We start from the raw sequence: 6,870 nt of genomic DNA, 5'->3' as shown, positions 1-6,870 counted from the left end.
CCTGCTATAGAACTCAGGTATGGAACTCAAAATCAGTCCAAAGTCTACAGGGCTAGGTTTAGGACTAGAGTCTGTGCTAAAGGGGAGAGCCTGCAAGAGCTGGCACAAGATTTGGAAAGTATGGAACACAAGGCCTACCCAACTGCACCACCCGATGTCCTCAAGCTGTTGCTGAATGATCATAGATGGCTTGGACAGTCCATAACTGAAGATACAAGTAAAGCAAGCACACCCCTCTATTATAAAAGATGCAATGGCCAGAGCTCTTGAATTCGAATCCTATATTAAGTCTGGGGCTGATTAGGTCCATGGCTAATATATCCTCCTTGTGTAAAAGACAGTAAATCATTCTTTAATTCATTTTGAAATTTCTAAACTTTTCCATTTGTACTTCATGTTGATGTTGTACTCTTTCTTCTTGTTTTTCTTGCCACTGTTGCTGACTTTTCAATAGTTGTTCCAGTTGCCACTGGTGCTGGTTTTCTTGCCACTTCTGTGGTCTCTCTTTTTGTTTATTTTCTTTATCCTCCAACCATAGCTGTAGTCTGTATTCTTTTTTTCTTTCTCCTCTAACCACTGCTGTAATCTCCCTTTTTGTTTCTTTTCTTTCTCCTCCAACCACTGCTGTAGTCTCTTTTCTTGTTTATTTTCTCGTTCTTCTTGTTTCTTTTGTTTTTCTTGTATTGCTGCCATCAAATCTGCTAAGTAGTAGTTTGATTTGCCACTTCTCGTTTCCTTTTTTTTTTCGTGTGCTCTCTGACACCAATTTGTTAGGTATCTGCTTGTTTGTTAATTTCCCGTAGAAATTCTTTCCGAGGAACTTCAGCAATACAAGTCCTTTCTTAATTAAACCAGTTTATTTTTTCTTGATACAATATTTAGTACACAGAAAGTCCACATCACTTTAAACTTTTATAATATACGCTATAAATCACAGCGATTCACATCCTCGATAACTTTGCTCTCTGCGAGTGCAAAACACACACTAGCTCGAAACAGAATCGTAAATTACCCGAACCTCACCGTAACTACTGTTCGCTTACCCCTGGCTATTCTCTGCTAGGCTTATATAGTAACAAAGAGGCGTCTCCAACATTCACGGAGTTGCCCGATTATTCGAGAAATTCACCACGCATGCTCCCACCGTCACATGACATCCGCTGTTGTAACAATATGTTATTAATTTTCTTTAAAACAACTCCTGCTTTTCCTAATATTGTCTTGCAGATATCTCTCTCAACACTAACTATATTACCAATATATGTAAGGATTTCCACATCCTCAGATACTTTTCCATCCACAAAGACCTGACCAAAATAATGTATATTTAAGTTCGTCGCCTTTTTCTTGCCCTCATTTATAGCTAAATTAGCTTTATGAACTTCATGTGCCAATCATTCTAGACACTACACAACAAACATACACCGTCTTCATATTCTAAAATTTTCTAAAAAAATATGTAAAGACATCAAAATCAGTAATCAATAGTCTCAATATAGGAAAGCATTGTTTTCTCAAAAATATCACAATGAAATATTTTCGAAATCGCAAAGCTGAGAATTCATACAAATATCACACGTGAAAATAATGAATTTTATTTCCATAAGTCACACAATGTACACAAAGTAAATATGAAGTTTCAAACTATTTCATATTGTAATTTTTTTACAATACATGAAACAAACCATACAAAAAGTCGACAGTGCACTAAGATCTCATTGAATTATTTTCAATCGAAGGTATTGTTGCAGGTTCTACCTTTCCAATCCTTTTGGGGATGTTGTTAGCAGGACTTACTTTCCCTAGCCTTAAATGTTGTGTCCGAGACCTTTTGTTAAGAGGCGGTGGTGGTACTACGGCTGGAGTGAATGCTACAATATGGACGTCTAAGGCCAATGATAGACACACCTGGTATCGATAATGCTTCTTTATGTGGCAAGTAATCAAAATAGGCTAGCAACAGTAGGACACTAACCCCATTCTTCTAATCATGGAAATTCGTTAATAACATTTCGTTTCCTTTCAAATACGAGTTTAGGCGAAAATGAAGCAATAGTGGACACAAAAGGGAAGGACAACTTTCCCCAGGCAATACACTCACATATTGCACTTTCACGTATTCCAACTGCAATTTATACTGAAGTAATGTTAAAAAATATACAGTAAAACTGCGTGCTTCTCAAAACACGCCAAACTGAATAATTGAAAACCTTCTGTAAAACTGTGTGCTTCTCAAAACACGCCAATCTAAGTTATTATAAATATTCTGAAAAATTGTGTGCTTCTAAAAAAAAGAAAACCTGAATAATTGAAAACATTTAGTAAATCTGTTGTTTGAAGGTAAGAACAAAGCTATACAATGGACGCTCTGTACAATGCCTACCACGGGTATCAAAACACGGTTTCTAGCGTTGTAGGTCTGCAGACATACCGCTGTACTACTGGGGAGCCAGTAAAATTGTGTGCTTCTCAAAACAACTCAATCTAAATTATTATAAATATTCAGTAAAACTATATGCTTCTCAAAACACATCAACATAAATTACTATAAAATATTTAGTAAAACTGTGTGCTTTTCAAAAAAAAATCAACCTAAATTATTATAAATGTTCAGCAAAATGTAAAATTGTGTGCTTCTCAAAACAACTCAACCTAAGTTATTAAAAACATTCAGTCAAATTGTGTACTTCTCAAAACAGGCCAACATGAATAACTGTAAACATTCAGTAAAATTGTGTGCTTCTCAAAACACGTCAACCTAAGTTATTATAAACATTCAGTAAATTGTGTACTTCTCAAAACAGGCCAACATGAATAATTGTAAACATTCAGTAAATTTGTGTGCTTTTCAAAACACGCCAAACCCAAATTATAATGAATATTAAGTAAAACTGTGTGCTTCTCAAAACACACGAAAATAAATTATTATAAATATTCAGTATAACTATGTGCTTCTAAAAACATGTCAACCTTAATTATTGTAAATACTCAGTGAAATTACTAATTTTCCAAAACATGTCAACCTTAATTATTGTAATTACTCAGTAAATTTCTTAACTTTTGAAAACATATCAAGCTTAATTATTTAAAATATTCAGTAAACTTTGTGATTCTTAAAACATGTCACCGGAATGATTGAAAATATTTACTAAAACTGTGCGATTCTCAAAAGATGTCACAGGAGTGATTGAAAATATTCAATAAAACTGTGTGCTTATCAAAACATGCCAACCCAAATTATTATAAATATTCAGTAAAACTGCGTGCTTCTCAAAACATGTCACCGGAATGATTGAAAATATTCAGTTGAAATGTATGCTTTTCAAAACACATGAACATATATGTTTATAAATATTCAATAAAACTATGTGCTTCTCAAAACACGCCAACCTCAATTATTATAAATGTTAAGTAAAACTGTATGAGTCTAAAAATATACCACCGGAATGATTTGAAATATTCAATAAAACTGTGTGATTCTCAAAATATGTCACCGAAATGATTGAAATTAGTTAGTAAAACTGTGTACTTCTAAAACACATCAACCTAAATTATCTTAAGTATTCAGTAAAACTGTGTGCTCTTCAAAACATATCAAACATAATTATTGTAATTACTCAGTGAAATTACTAATTTTCCAAAACATGTCAACCTTAATTATTGTAATTACTCAGTAAATTTCTTAACTTTTCAAAACATATCAAGCTTTATTATTTAAAATATTCAGTAAAACTGTGTGATTCTTAAAACATGTCACCGGAATGATTGAAAATATTCAGTAAAACTGTGTGCTTCTCAAAACTCGTTAACCTGAATTATTGAAGATATTTAGTAAAATTGTGTGCTTCTCAAAACACACCAACCTAAGTTATTAAAAACATTCAGTCAAATTTTGTGCTTCTGAAAACACGCCAACCTGAATAATTGAAAATATTCAGTAAAACTGTGTGATTCTCAAAATATGTCACCGGAATGATTGAAAATATTCAATAAAACTGTGAGATTCTCAAAACATGTCCCCAGAATGATTAAAAATATTCAGTAAAACTGTGTGCTTCTCAAAACACCCCAACCTAAATTATAATAAATATTGAGTAAAACTGTATGATTCTAAAAATATGACACCGGAATTATTTAAAATATTCAGTAAAAAAAAAACATGTCAACCTTAATTATTGTAAATACTCAGTAAAATTATTAACTTTTCAAAACATATCAAGCTTAATTATTGAAAATATTCAGTAAAACTGTGTGTTTCTCGAAACACGCTAACTTAAATTATTATGAATATTCAATAACACTGTGTGATTCTCAAAATATGTCACCGGAATTATTGAAAATATTCAGTAAAACTGTGTGCTTCTCAAAACATGTCACCGGAATTATTGAAAATATTCAGTAAAACTGTGTGCTTCTCAAAACATGTCAACCTTTATTATTGCAAATAGTCAGTAAAATTATTAACTTTTCAAAATATATCAAGCTTAATTATTGAAAATATTCAAAAACTGTCTGAATCTTAAAATATGTCACCGGAATGATTAAAAATATTCAGTAAAACAGTGGGCTTTACAAAACACGCTAACCTAAATTATTATAAATATTCAGTAAAACTGTGTGATTATCAAAATATGTCACCGGAATGATTGAAAATATTCATTTAAACTATTTGCTTCTCAAAACACGTCAACCTGAATTATTGAAGATATTCGGTAAAATTGTGTGCTTCTAAAAACACGAAAACCTAAGTTATTATAAATATTCAATTAAATTTTGTGCTTTTCAAAACACGCCTACCCAAATTCTTATAAATATTCACTAAAATTGTGTGATTCTCAAAACATGTTATCGGAATGATTGAAAACATTCATTAAACTGTGTGTTTCTCAAAACACATCCACTTAAATTATTATAAATATTCAGTAAAACTGTATGTTTCTCAAAACACATCAACATAAATTATTATAAATATTCAGTACAATTGTGTGCTTCTCAAAACACGTCAACCTGATTTATTGAAAATATTCAGTAAAACTGTATGCTTCTCCAAGCACATCAGTCTGACTAAGTGTATACATCCATAGCCTAATAAAGCACTGGTTACCTCAAGTTAACATTTGGTATGCCTTAAGCTACTGAATTTCAATTTCTACTCACTAATATTTCTATTCGAACAAAACATTAGCTGTCAACATTAACAAAAAACTCAGTCTCTACCTTTCTAAAAAAACACAAATACAAGCAACTTTCAAGCTTAGGTGTGATCGTAACTGATAAGCTTGTTATTAAAATACCAGGAACAGCAGTTGCCCAGAAACTTTACCACAGTTTAAATAGAGTTGTTTAAACATTTGTTTAACAACAAATAAAAGCTTTGAGTGGTCTATTCTTTCATTGGAGGTGTGTCTGTGAGCCAGACTAGTTTCGGAGAACTCCACTCCTCATCAAATACACCATTTCGATTATCGATACCTTACCACAGTTTGAATAGAGTTGTTTAAACATTTGTTTAACAACAAATAAAAGCTTGGAGTGGTCTATTCTTTCATTGGGGGTGTGTCTGTGAGCCAGACTAGTTTCGGAGAACTCCACTCCTCATCAAATACACCATTTCGATTATCGATACCTTACCACAGTTTGTTCAGTCTACAGTTAATCGTGTAGTTCTATAAACCTCTCGATCACTGTTCACATAACCTTACCAAAAACGTCTTCTTACTGTTTACGCTGGAAAAGGTCTACACTATCATAAGAAATAACCGTGAGTACATTGTTTGTCATTATTTATATACTCTCTGTATAACAATTAGCTGTGAATTCTATTAAAATAATACGTCACAAAGATCTAAACATCATTTAAATGAAATATACCGCAAGATTAATGAGAAAAATATAACCAGAAATGAATACAAAGAAAACAATTGAAGGTATTTTCGTTCAAGAAGTAAAAACAAACAAAAGAAATGATAAAAGTAGCCACCGTTCAGGTTTCGTAACTGGCTAACCCTAAATTTCACGACTTTCAGAGCCCAAAATGAGCTCTCGTAACATAAAAACGTTACTACAGCCTCTCGTGGTTGAGTGTTTATATTCACAGCAGAGACAACATATGTTTAATTAGTTCTTCATAAACACAGATTTTGCAATTCTCCCCTTTGCTTACAGATATTTCCTACTGATCAGTTTCACAGTTACAACATGGAGAGTAACTTGAAGTGTTGAAGGTCCATTGGATTAGAACCAACATTTTTGACAAATCTACTCTGTATTCAATTGTCAAGAAACCAGAAAAGTGTAATATTAAAACCACACAATATATATATATATACTAAAAGTAAAGAAATAACATTAGTGTTGGATTGAGTCCCTACACCTACAAACATCAGTGTAGTATTGAGTCTCAACAATTTCAAACAACACCAGTATAGGGTTAAACACCCACATCTCTAATGTTTTGTTAGTAGGACGATGAGACTTGTATTTCTGTTTGGAGGTTAAATTTGGAAGACGATGAATCCCTACTTATGAGTAGAACCTATTTCTGCAGATAAATCTCAATTCAAATTGCGTGTGATGTTTCCTAGACAATAACATTAATTTCTATTATCTTGCATTGGATAATAATTTGGTTATTTTTCTGGTTTTATGGCTTTTTTTCATTGAAAGGAAGAATAAACAAACTGTTGCATAGAAAAGTATGGAAATTATTTTGTGAGTTATATATATACAGCTTCACAGAACTAAATATCTAAAGCTAATATTTACAAAAAAGCAGTCTAACTACTAGTGTTTGTCGCAGGAATGTCATGATGTAATAAGCTAAGATGTGTAAGTCGAGTAACTCAAGTATTTGTCACGTGACTGTTATAA

At 32.2% G+C, this 6,870-nt stretch overlaps 1 pseudogene; it reads left to right on the top strand.

Moving 5' to 3' along the window:
* Positions 1 to 6,870, top strand: part of LOC106466338 — a 13,777-nt pseudogene that overhangs the window by 3,465 nt on the left and 3,442 nt on the right.

Source organism: Limulus polyphemus, unplaced genomic scaffold, assembly GCF_000517525.1.
Source record: "Limulus polyphemus unplaced genomic scaffold, Limulus_polyphemus-2.1.2 Scaffold2229, whole genome shotgun sequence".
NCBI classification, from domain to species: domain Eukaryota; kingdom Metazoa; phylum Arthropoda; class Merostomata; order Xiphosura; family Limulidae; genus Limulus; species Limulus polyphemus.
Note: the sequence above shows the minus strand (reverse complement) of the source record. Positions and strands in the feature narration are given on the sequence as shown.